This window comes from Gopherus flavomarginatus, chromosome 5 (genome assembly GCF_025201925.1).
Source record: "Gopherus flavomarginatus isolate rGopFla2 chromosome 5, rGopFla2.mat.asm, whole genome shotgun sequence".
NCBI lineage: Eukaryota > Metazoa > Chordata > Testudines > Testudinidae > Gopherus > Gopherus flavomarginatus.
Window position 1 is genome coordinate 46,710,921 of NC_066621.1, and position 13,067 is coordinate 46,723,987.

The 13,067-nt window shown below is 45.2% G+C and overlaps 1 protein-coding gene and 1 long non-coding RNA gene across 4 annotated transcripts in view; one reads left to right on the forward strand and one right to left on the reverse strand.

Moving 5' to 3' along the window:
- Positions 1–2,241, reverse strand: part of LOC127051114 (uncharacterized) — a 70,703-nt gene extending 68,462 nt beyond the window's left edge. The window contains exon 1 of the long non-coding RNA XR_007774394.1: positions 2,085–2,241. This is a non-coding gene — a long non-coding RNA (uncharacterized LOC127051114). The remainder of the gene's footprint in view (positions 1–2,084) is intronic.
- EPS8L2 (EPS8 like 2) overlaps positions 1–13,067 on the forward strand; it is a 134,701-nt gene that overhangs the window by 64,347 nt on the left and 57,287 nt on the right. The window lies entirely within an intron of this gene.

Genomic DNA, 13,067 nt, shown 5'->3' on the forward strand with positions numbered 1-13,067 from the left:
TGGATTAGTCACTTAATATTTCTGTATGCCTGTTTCCGCATCCATAGCGGTGACTGTCACAATTCATTAACTTGACTAGGGGGAAGGGGTGGTATTTCCATGAATAAAAAGTCAGTATACACACTGCTGCATACTTTTGTCATCATCATTAAAAGAATTGGGCTGCAATTCAGGCTATAGTGACTGAACAAACTGCCAGCAGAGGTTCTCTGTTGAAACAATCATTTTAAAGGAATGATGTCAGAGGTCCAGAAAAAAATAAGTCACTTCCTTAGTAAGAAAGAATTGCTGTCCTCTAATTCCATTGCAGCTTATCAGCAGCCACTCATTTTGTATATGTAACATGACTGGTCAGTATTATTATTTAATAGGAATTGACTGACTTAGCATGACTTTTTTCAGCAAATTGCAAGCCAGGATTTTCTCATATGTAACACCATGACTAAGTTACATTCCAGGGTGTTGCAAACATTTGTCCCAGAGCGTGGCCAGCCTGAGCACAAAGACTGCTTCCTGAATGTGCCCCCTGGGGCACAAGTCAACCCATGGGAGGCTGGGAGAGGGCAGAGCCATGGGGCTTACACTTCTCACTTGGGATTCTGACTCTTCCCCTGGGGCAGAGTCACTCCACACTGCCCCCAGTGCAGGGCTGTGGCTAAATCTGGCTCTTAATATCTGGGAAGTGCTTTGAGACCCTTGGGCATAGGGCACAATTAAAGTAACAACATTGTCTCCAGTGGTTCCCTACCCTCTCGTTATGATTGACATGGGTAATTTTCTGGCTCCATATATGCCCCACCCCCCACCCCAGTGTCTAAAGTCTCTAACCAATAAGATGCTGTACATGTTCACCTTTATGGGTCTGAATATTTTAGTCTCACTATGATAATTTCTGGCTAGCCCAGTAAGAACAATACTCAGGAGCAAGAACGCTGTACTCATCAGGATTGATGCAACATTCTCCCACCTGCTGGTCATGCAATTCCTACCTCCAGCTCTGATCAGGGGTCCAACGGCTAGTGCACTGGTCTGGGAACCAGGAGACCTGGGATGCATTTTACCAACCTGTTTGCATCCACTTGGCAGCAAAGAGTCTGCTCCAATCTGCAGCAGGCAGCTCTCCACTCTAATCAGCATTCAGAGCCCTGCATTGCTTGGCCAAGTCACTTCAGCTCTCTGTGCTTTCCTCCCACTCTTGATCTGTCTTGTCTATTTAGACTACAAACAGCTTCAGGGCAAGGATTGTCTCTCACTATGTTTGTGCAGTGCCTGTCACAATGGGGCTCAAATCTCTTTTGGGGATGCTAGGCTGAGGCCACAGGTTGCCCATCACTGCTCTACTGTGTGTAAATAGTAAGCAAGAGGACAGCCTTTTGAAGCTGTGCCACTTAAACTTTCCCAGGGCCTGGTTGCTGTGTGTTTATGCCCCCGTGGAAGTCGGTGCTGGAGTTGATCTGGTTTCATGGAGCTGTGCCACTGGAATGCCTGAGGCACACTAATTCCGTCTTTCCCCACTGGCTTTGAATGACTACATTGTTCATATATATGTATCCAGCTGGGCCACTGCAGTGTCTCTTCATGTTTCCTTTCCTACCACAGATCCCAGCTTCACGTTACCCCTTGCTTTCCCCTGCTGCAGTGCAGCTCTCCTCTTACTGACAACCTTTCCTCTTAAAGCCTCAGTCACCCTTTCCTTTTTCCCTACGCCGTCTGAAAACGGAGCTTTTTGAAAGAAGAGGGCAGCATCCTTTGGGCAGTAATCTAGCTGTTTGCCCGTGGTGGGTGTACCTCCATGTGTGTACTCAGTTCAGCTCCCGTAGGCTTGGATAGGTATCTGAATGCACCCAAATCCACGTTCATCACCCTGCTGCCCCATTATTGGTATGACAGTAGCATCTCTAGGGGCCCGAACCAAAGGCCAGTAACTATGCTAGGGACAGACAGGGAACAAGAAAATAGCTTCTGTCCCAGAGAGCTCACTGTGTGAAGCAGCAGAGTAGGTGCTGTTGTGCAGTAAGGTTGTGGGAAATGGTGGGAGAATTCAGAAAGCAATGCAGGGCCCTGAAAGGTATGTCCACATTTACCTCCGGAGCAAGCAATCCAGCAGGGGTCCCCGTCTCCCGTTGACTCCGGTACTCCACCAGGGGAGTGGCAACAGTCGACCTACTGCAGTGAAGACACCGCGGTAAGTAGCTCTAAGTATGTCGACTTCAGCTACGCTATTTTCGTAGCTAAAGTTGCATAACTTAGACCAACTTATCTTGCCCCTCTTCTCCGCCCCCAGTGTAGATCAGGCCTGAATGCTGAACAGAGAGCTGCCTGCTGCAGGCAGAAGCAGATTCTGGTTTCTGTGCTGCTAGGTAGAAGCAAAGTGTGTATTTGTTTGACCCAAGTTCTCCTTACGTTAGTAGGGGGAGCACCACACAGTCTAGGACATAAAAGAGCTTTCTGTGCTTCCCAGCCTTCTCCCTCTTCCTCCCTCCCTCCAATACCTTTCTCCAGCTTCCTCAATTGCAAACAGGTCCCTGCTGCTCCCTCATGTCCCTCACCAATGTGCTCCTTTTTTAGAATGGGCATGGGTAGTTTTCTGGCTCTGTATGCCCTCCCTAGAGAGCCTAATGTCTCTAGCCAAATACAATGCTGTTCACTTCCCTATGATCCAAATTCTGCCCTCGGTTACACACACCCAAATCTCACTGAGTTGCAGGTGTAGCCAGGGGCAGAAGCTGGCCTGCTGTTAATATTCCCTAGCGGGAGAGAGGGCTCTGCGTTCTAACCCCCTCTCTCCTGGCCTCTGGCTGGCTGCTTTCTTCAACCTGTGTGTGTTCAGCCGTGTTCCACAGCCCATTGCTGCTTGTCTCTCTGGAGATGCCCCAGAGCTCCTGAGATCTGCTGAGACCTCTAAAGGCTGGTGGTTCTGGTGGGACAGCTATCCAAGCTGATGTGAACCCCAGAAAGTATTACTCTAGCTCTGATTTTTTTTCAAGCCAGTCCATCCATCCTATTGTTTCATCTTGAAGCCACAGTCGGATGATATTAGGTCAGACTCGCTGCTGCGGCTGAGATCTGCTCGGCACAACAGGTTGGGGAGCTCCCTAAGCCCACGTCCAGACTAACCCGCTGTATCGGCGGGTTAAAATCGATTGCTCGGGGATCGATATATCGCGTCTAGTCTGGACGCGATATATCGATCCCCGAGCGCGCTTACATCGATTCCGGAACTCCATCAACCTGAACGGAGTTCCGGAATCGACACGGAGAGCTGCGGATATCAATCCCGTGCCGTCTGGACGGGTGAGTAACTCGATCTTAGAAATTCGACTTCAGCTACGTTATTCACGTAGCTGCAGTTGCGTATCTAAGATCGATTTTCCTCCCCTAGTCTGGACGTGGCGTTACTCTTTGCCCAGAGTTGCCCTGATCACTGCCCTGACACAGGCTAGAGCAGCCCATCAGCTGGCAGTAGTCCCCAAGTGACCACTGTGACTACATCACAGATATTCAAGTAATGGTGGACCTGTGAAGTTGTTCTGATTCTTGCAACCCCAGCCTTGATCCCCAGGTTTCTCTTCTGCACAGTTCAAAGGGGAGTGGACAGGATTTCTTTCCAAAGTTTTATAATAGTACAAGCAAGACTTTTTTCTCATTGTAACTTTTAAAAAACAAACACTGGCTTTTTTACTGGAATGAAAAGTATTGGGAAAACATTCATTTTGGTCAAAATTTCCTTCTGTTGTTTTGCTGTTAAAAACAAAAAACAGGTTTTTTTTTATATTCAAATTTTTGTTTTTTGGTAAAAACATTCAGTTTTTGAAATTTTTTCCACCCCCCCCCCAAAAAAAAAATTATACTGAAAACTGGTTTCAAAATTAAAAATATTTCTGTTTCATTTTCCCCCCACATATAATCCCTGCAAAATGTTTGTGGGAAATCTAGAAAAAATACTTTTTTGCAAGAAAATTGAAAATATTAACTGGCCGTTTTTCATTCAGCTCTACTTATAAGACAGGAGGCTATCTCTGTATCTAAGCTTACATGACCAAGGATGTTTTTTTTCACTGGGTTGCTTATTCTCTAGTAAGTTATTTTCCATCACTTGGCTTCTTGTCCCCAGGTCACAGCATGGGGTGCTACTGTAAATACTGCCTTCCATCCTTACATGCTGTGACAAGTTAAGAGGCAGACGTGCAGTGTTATTGATTGCACAAAGCCCTTGCACAATCAGGAGGCTGGCCCTGTCTTTATTTGCTCTCACAGAGTGGGTTATATCTGCAGCTATTAAAAAAGGAATATGAGCCCTTGAAATTGCTCTGGTGGTAAACACAAAGCATGAGGAGCGGGAATTTAGTTATGAAACTCCAACTAACAGCTACTGACATGCTGTCTATAATTATTGTTACAAAGTTTTCATACCTTTGGGCGTCATCCAAAACTCACAGCAGTCAACGGAAGCCTTCCCATTGATTTCCAGTGGGTTTTGGAACAGGCCCTTCATCACCAACTAAAAGTGATAGTTTCACAAGGCACAGATCCCCAGCATGACCACAGCAGAGATATACAATTTCTCTCACAGAATTGTTAGGGCCAGGTCAAGATGTATCAGTCCCCTAAGCAAAAATGTGAGTTGATGCTTTTAAAAAGTGCTGCAGAGCTGCTTCTAAGAAGGTGCAATGCATTGTGGGGAATATTTTTCTGTCTTTCCCCTTTAAAAGGTACCTTGATAAAATGTAAGTGGACCTGCCTGAAAATGGTGCCAACTATGGATTTACTTTTCATTATGTGTTTGAACAATCCCAGATTTTATCTGTCTCGCAGGTGAGCACTGATGTCACAGTGTGCAGTCTAGCCATGCATACTGTGTCCTGCACCTGTGTGTTACAGCTACACTTGGAAGGCTTTGCTGGTGTAGCCATACCAGTCTACCAAAGTACTCCTAGTGTAGATGCAGCTTTTGCCAGTAGTGCTTATTCTGTCCCTCCTGAGCAAATAAGCTATACCAGCAAAAGTGCAGTTTTGCTCATATAACTGTGTCTACACTAGGGACTTCTGCTGGTACAGCTATGTCACTTGCAAATCACACCCCTTCACACTCCTGGAGCTAGGCTGACAGAAATTTGTTGTATAAACCTGACCTAGGAGTAACCACTAACCTGTTGTGTGTGAGGCAGCACTATTCAGTGATATGTAACTGGATTGCTTTTCTGACCCAGTAATCAGTTACTAGCAGATTCAATTTGATCAGTATCTTTAACAATCCAGCTCTGCAAAATGCCCATGGTTGTTTTAACATTATGCAGAGCATTTGTCGTCTTGCTTCGTCTCTGTGAGCCTCCTTTGAAGGACTGTGCCCCGACCTGTTGTTTTGGCATAAATGCCAAGAGCCATGCTAAACACTCATGTTACCACAAAGTGTATACACTGATAAAGTCTAAAAACTGCACGTTCCAGAAGACTGCTTCCAAAAGTTGCCTCACTAGGCAGGCTAGGCAGGCTTCTAGCAGGCCCCAGAATACAGAGGATCTCAGAGGTCGGTCCCATCCTCATGCTGCCATTTTCCACGGTTTTAATCACAAGTCTCATAAGGTTTGGTGTGTTTTTCCTTAAAGACCCAGCACCTGGAGTCATGGGAGAATCTCAGCTTTCACTTAAAACAAAAATATGGGGGAAGAGCTTGGGAAAGTACATGCTCAAAAAGCAGAAGGCAAATAAAAGAAACCTGAACTTCACACTTTTTTTAAAAATCTCGTGATTGTTAAGCCTGATTCAGGGGCCTGACTCCTGACGTAGGACTTTTTGGGGTTGGCAGGACTGCTGCCTACTGCATCCCCACAGTGAGTGAGTATAGCTCAGATGGCCTGGAGAAGTTGCCCTGCTCCCTGCCCCTAATACTAAAATCACAGTCTGTTGTTCAAGATGAGCGCTCTGAACCTGTGCAAAGGGAGTGTGAAACACTGCCAGATCAGAATGCTGGGACTCTCTCTGGAGTCCATGGCACTGGATTCCTGGTTATCCCCTGCAGAACTTCTCAGCAATGTGCATGTCTCTCCAGAGTTTAGAAGTAGTGCAGGGACAGACACAGAGCTCAGCTGCTCTGCCATGGCCTCAAGTCCCTAAGATATTTCTAAACTCCTTAAGAATAGGCATGGAGCTCAGTGGTTCCTACCCTGTCGGCTGAGCTCAGAATCTCTGCAAGGGCCATTTTCTGGTCATTGGGAAGGCCTCTGCAATCAGCAAGAGAAGCTGCTCATCAAGCGGGCTTCAAAACCTTACAGGGATTTGCTCTGTATCCGTGGCTAAAATTTCCATGACAATCCCCTGCCCTAGAGGTGGCTGCCTATTAGTGGTTCTTTGTATATCTAGTTTGCAAAGTGCTACAAGATGAAAGGCGCAAGGTAAATATGATTACTGGTTAGGCTGCATTGCAAGTGTCACTTAGCTGACAGAATAGTCAGTTCTCTACGCTTCTGCATCTGTGGCTGCCCCTTATTATTCCCTCTCCTCCTCAATGCCTTCTGCTAGTAACAGCAAAATCCAATGTGAGAGAAGAGACAGGGAGCCTCCTTTGTGATGGAAGCCAAATTAACCAGATTAGGAGGTTTGGGATGGAGAGTTTGGGGTGCATTCATCTCACATGTGACTGGGGACAAATGTAACGGACACCAAGACTGAGCGTGGCCCTTTGTGTACAGCCACTTGGCCATTAAGTTTCTGTTTATAGCAATGACAAAAATGCAAATGGAATGGAAAGAGATGATATCTGGGAACCGATCATCTCTTTGGATCCTGTCGCTAGCAGGCTGCTCTCTGGCTTTTGAAATTCGTTACTCTTTGGAAGTCTACAAAATATATCCCCATATCCAGGAGCAGGGGGGAAATAGAGCCAGTGGCATACCAGCATGAATGCTGTAGAAGCCCAAAGTTCAGAAAAGGCAAAGCAAGTTAAAATAAATAGCAATCTTTTTTGCTATTATGATTTCTTACAGCCGCCGCTGTGCTGTCACCATCCATTAACAGCCTTTTGGAATCAATGGGGTTGTTGGGACATACCCAGGCCATGCTTGATTAATAATTATTCCTATTACAATAGCATCTAAAGACTCCAAGTGTGATCAGGACCCTGTTGTGCTAGGTGCTGTACATACACATTGGAAGAGAGATCCCTGCCTCAAAGAGCTTAAAGATTAAGAAGACAAAAGGTGCTGGAATGGAAGCCTAATTATCCCCACAGATGCCCAGGTAGCTTCAGTGACTTGCTCCAGGCTACGCAGTAACTCTATGGCTGAGCTGAGAATTGAACCACAACCCAGTCCAATGCCTTAACCACATGACCATCCTTCCTCTCCTGCATTTTGTCTGGATGCTGCACTGGGTATGAATGGCAGGAGTCATCCAGTAAAAGAGAATGGATCAAATTCTGCTCTCACACTGATGTAAAGCTTAAGCAATTCCACTGACTTCAATGAAGTTACTCTGGATTTATACCAGCTCAGTTGTTTTCCTGTCTCCCTCTGGCTTTGTGTGTGTTACAGTGGCATCCAGCTGAGTGTGCAACACACACATTGCATGCCCCTGGACTGGCTGTGCCTGAAGGTTGATTTAGTCTAGCTCCAATGTGCAAGGAGCATATTTTATTCTACAAAATGGCATCCTCTGCATAGTGTGACCTTGCACGCCTCATATATGCCAGGTCACACCGCACAGCGGATGCCATTTTGCATGCAAGCGTTGAACTGCATGCCGCCACTGTGTTGCCATAAGTAAAGAAGAAGGGGAAAAATAGAGCAGTGGTTACTGCAGGTTTATGCTGAGTGGATCAGAGATTACGAATTGCCAGCTTTTATCAACATGCTCCTTTCCCTTGTGGAGTTTGCCATAGTCACCTCAGAGCCCTGAGACTTTCCTTCCCAATCCCCCTCACTAACACTTCACAGCCCCCTATAGGGCATCAGAGCTATTATCTTTCAAGTCAAAGAATACAGGAGAACTTCTTTGGAGCCAATTGATGCACCTCTGTCCAGTCAGCAAGAGGGTACCAGTAATGCAAAAAATTCCTTCCTCCAGGTTGTACTGTTTTTGCAGCACCTGTACCCTGGACTGTTTCAGGAAATAGAGACCATGTGTGCAACCAAAGCATCCCAAACGGCAATTTAAAGCAAAGCTATTGGCCATCAAGCTATTGGTTAGATATTGCACAATATTTTACTTCAGCACTGAAAGGAATAATTTTGAGTATTGCACATGGGTTGGTCGCAGTGCCGTAAGTCCATTATTGCCCTAGCAGATCTAGAGCGAGGGTAAAAGCAACAGTCTGGAAGCCAGCAGATTTAGGGTGTGCCTTCACTGCAGTTAACTCTGGTGATCAGAACCCAGGTGACTAGCACTTGGGGGGTGAGCAGCCACACTGCAAAGTCTTACCTCAGTCACTGTGTCCTCACTAGTGCTGCAGTCACCTGTATGCGTTGCTAGGGCGTTTCAGGGCACATCCCTATGGTTCTCAGCACTGCAGTAAAATGAGCTGCTCTGAATTGTTGAAGAACTTGTCTGTCCTCCTGGGCACACAGAGAGCATTGTGGGAAGGGCATTAAATGACTATCAGTACTCAGAAGTTCAGCCTGTGTTATCATTGCAAAGTAGGCAGGTTACCAGCCCAAGTGATAGTGGCACTCGGGCTCTATTTCCTAGCCTCAGCCAGGCCAGCTAGCTACGGTTGAAAGCACCATTAAATCCAGTGAGAGGATTTTGTGTGTGGATGGGAGGGGGTTGGAGCAACACAGGAGTAAGAACCCAGGTTATCTCTGGAGCAAAGGCATAATCTTAGAGTCTGATCCAGGCTGTGACAGTGAGTTACCATGTAACCTTGGGAAAGTCACTTACATTGCCATTTCTTTCCCACAGCCTATCGGATGGGGAAACTGTAACTACTTCACCTCTTAGAGATGTTGTAAGGACTGGATAATGTTTGTAAAGTATTTTGAACTTCTCCAGTGGAAGGTGCTGGAGGAACGCGAAGGATTCTGTTATTAGAGGTATCTGATAACCCAGAAGGACACAGATAAATTAGCTAATGTTACGGATAGTCCAGCTTTCCCCTGTATAAAATTAAGCAGGTTGAGGACGGAGCTGTGCCGAACAGCAGCTTGGGAAACACTAATGAGAAAGTTGCTGGCTTCAAAGCCTTGTCTGTTATAGTGGTTGAACCTAAAAGTGTGATTTTTAAACCATCATCGTTAGACCAGTATAAGTCCCTGTGTGGACACTATTTTGGTTTAAGAGATGCTTATTTCAGCTCAGCATAAGTTGACTGAGAACAAGTTTACGCTAAACCAAAATCAGAGTATCCACACAAGGCTTTGCATCAGATTAACTATATTGGTTTAACCTCCCTATTCCCATATTAAACTGACTCACCTTTCCTATGTAGACATGGCCTGTGATGGTGAGGCTACTACAGTCTACTGCTGTCTTTCTGCTTAGAATCTTATGTCTGTGATTAAACAGAAGTGAAGCGCTCAAGCATGCCCCAAATGGGAGCTTTGCAATTCTCCAGTACTAAACATATTGGCATCCTCCTCATTCAGTGTGTCTGTTTTCAGGCAGATTAGTTACACTTTGAGGTTGGGAGGGGTTTGGCAGGATCAACAGCAAGGTGGAAGGGGATCTTGGAAGAGAAGTAAACAGAAGCCTAAGGTAAAGAGCCAGACAAACGTACGTACAACACACACCCCAATCCACCTCCTGAGCAGCTGCCAAAATGTTGGTTTTAGAAGATCCTCACTTGAATGACATCTAAGCACAGCATCTCACAAAGCCAGGTTGTCCTTGTTCTATGGACCTTAAAGGTAACACAAACATACCGCCCTGGAGAATCAACAAAAGGAGCTGGAAAGTTTTGGTTTTCCTTTCATTTTATTTTTGCAGCTGCTTGGTATTGTGAGCAGAGCAGTGGAGATGCAGCACTGATTAGACAGCAGAAGAGGCCCCCTGGAGTTGTTCGGCACCTGCATAAATTATCAAAGTGACAGCTTTGTACTTACAAAGAAAAGCCTCTCCAATGAGAGGTGAGCCTGGTCAGCAATCCATCCCTGCTGGAGATGCAGGCAGAGAGGTAGAGCTAGTCCTAGAGCAGCACATCTGACCTGATCAGGGAATAGGACCTGATGCAAAGCCAGCTGAAGTCAATGGAAAGCTCTGCCACTGATTGCAGTGGGCTTTAGGTGGGTCCCTAGATGTATAGTAATCAGATGGCATTGGTGAAGGAAAGGGAGAACATAGAAAAGTTTGAGGTTTCATCAAAGCCTTAGAACTTTTCAGGAAGTTCTACAGATTTCTCAAAATATTTCAAAATTTTGTTTTGGGAAGGTGAGATAATGGATTTGCCTTGCCCCACTTCCCATATACAGCAAACGCTTCAGAGACTTGGGATTCCATAGCTCATTAAGTTCTAAATGATGAGTTCTAAGCTCTCCTCTCTCTACAGCAGGTATTGCAACCTGCATGGAATTTGGAGGAAGGAGCACAGGTTGCAGGAGGGAAGAATTTGAAGGAGGCACTGAGAAGCCAGTCTGTGTGCACATGGCTGGAAAGTCAGCTGCAGTTATGGCAACTCTGTAAATAGTTCCCCTAAAAAAGAGCTAGTTTTATGTTTGAAACAGAGTTCTCTCATATTGTACAGCTCATATTACATGGCACATGAAACAGCAGAGACCAACCATTGTCCTTGGAAATGGGTGTTGAGGTCCCTGCTATATAATTAACAACAACTATGAGAAAATAAAAGGGAGGAGAGGATGAGCATACTTGCACATGGAGAGCTAGTTGTATGCAGAACCATACGTAGTGAAGACAGGCACCGCACAAGCTTTCCCACGCAGCTCTGCCCCTTCACTCTCCCTGAACTCATCAGCCCATCCTGTTCAAAATATGCCCTACCGCAGCTCTGCCAATGCACCTCAGTCCTCTTATGTAGCACCCCCTGCTATTCCATTGGCAGGCCCTTATCCAGTTCAGCTAGAACCTTTACAGACAGAGGGAAGTATGAGATAAACCTGTTCTAATGTTAAAAAGTTTTATTTTCCAGACCTGACAATTTGGCCTGTTTCACCAGTAGTAAATTCATTTTAAAAGGAAGGCACACAATGTCCCAAGATCCAAATTGATTTTTATCCCACACAGATTTGGTGTTCTCATTTTTATTATTTAGGTCAGAAATGCTGAATTATACAACTGCCACTATGGAAAAGTCTTATTCGGGTTAGACATTAATCCCACAGCCTGGTAACTTTGTGCACAAAACTTGAGTGCCTCATTGTGCCTTTCCATTCAAGCTGGGGCAGGTTGTGATTAAAACAGAGACAACAGAAACGGAACATTTCTATAGATGTAGGAGACAAATAGGGAACAGGGACACAGAGAGATTAACTGTTTTATCCAAGGTCATTCTGGATGTCAGAGCTGGGAACTGAACCCAGCTCTCCTTAATCAGCACCTTAATCACAAAAACATCCTTCCTCCAAATAAACCTCTGGCACAGTTCTAACATTATAAAAACATACCGAGTCTGAAATTTATAGTCTTACTCATGTATGCTTTTGCCAGTGCATCCAGAGTAAACTCGTCTATTTGTGTACACCTAGCAGTTAAGGACCAGTAGGAGCTGCTGTTGCTCTGTTAAGTAGCTCCAGAGATAAAACACATGGAAACATGTGTAATGTAGGCTTATGGGTCTCCTCCCAGGCTCAAAATAAAAAAAAAGTCATTAAAAATCAGCTATCACCAACCCACACAAGGGTATGATTGAAAGATGGTACATCTTGTTCTATTTCCACCTCCATGTTCCTTCCTCAGGACGTTTACGATGTCCCAGCACTACCAGTTAGCTTTGTTGTTAATAAAAACTAAAAATGTTCTTCCTTTGGCCAAGCAGCCAGAAACACTAGTCGCAGGCTGTGGTTCCCTGACAACCAGCCCAACCAAGATCTAGTGAGGAAGAATGGTTAACAGCCAACTCAGTTTTGTGAGATGGATTATAGGGAACCAGATTAGACTACCAATCCGCCCTGGCTAAGCAGTGATGCAAAGCTAGCTAAATCCTTCAGCATGATGGCAAGAAGGGGTCTTCAGTCCTTCACCCCACAGTGAGTTGAGAGCCTCAGCCTCAGCAGAATTGATGTGGTTAGCACCTAGGGAAGGCGGCATGGGTTGAGGCTAATGTTGCTATAGAGAGCCACCTGCTGGCCAGTTCTGCCTGGCAGGCTGGAGAAAAAAATGCTTGAGGTGAATTCGGAAAAAGGTTTACATGAGAGAGGCGAGACAAAGAACAAAAACGGCGTTAAGGGCTCAGGTTTGACCTGCACCATCTATGCCCTGGATTTTGTTACTGTTATTAGCATGACAGTAGCACCTAGAAGCTCCAACTGAGATCTGAGGTCTCCTTGCGTTTGTACAGTGCAGTCCCTAACACATAGTAAGCTACTGTCCTGAAAAGCTTACAATCTAAGGTCCTGTCTGCATGAGAAAGTTAACACTGATTAACTTGAAATAGTTTTTAAGTTCCCACGTGGACACTTATTTTGGTTTAAGTGTGGCTTATCTTGGTTACTTAACCCAACTGATAACTAACCGCTTTATGCTAAACCAAAATAAACTGAAATAACAGGATCCACACAGCCTTTCACACAGGTGTAACTAAAGTGGTTTAAAAACTGGTGCAGCTTCTCATGCAGACTGGTCTTAATAGACAAGACAGTTAACCCTCTGCTACAGATGGGAATGAAGGAATAGACACACTAATGACTTGCCCAGGGTCAATTCTCTGGTAGAAGCAGGGGAAATAACCCAGGTCTCCTGCATGCTATTTCAGTGTGGCAAGACTACCCTTGCTCTCATTCAAGAAGCTTGTTGTGAAGTCTGTACTTTTACCGGCTTTCCCACTGTCTTTTCATTTGCAAATCCCACCTTTGCAAAGGTGAATAGTGCTAAGACATCAATAGCCTCATTATTTGAATTTAGAAACAACATTTGAACACAGATTTCTTCACTGCCCATTACCGAGTTCCTGAGTTGTCTTT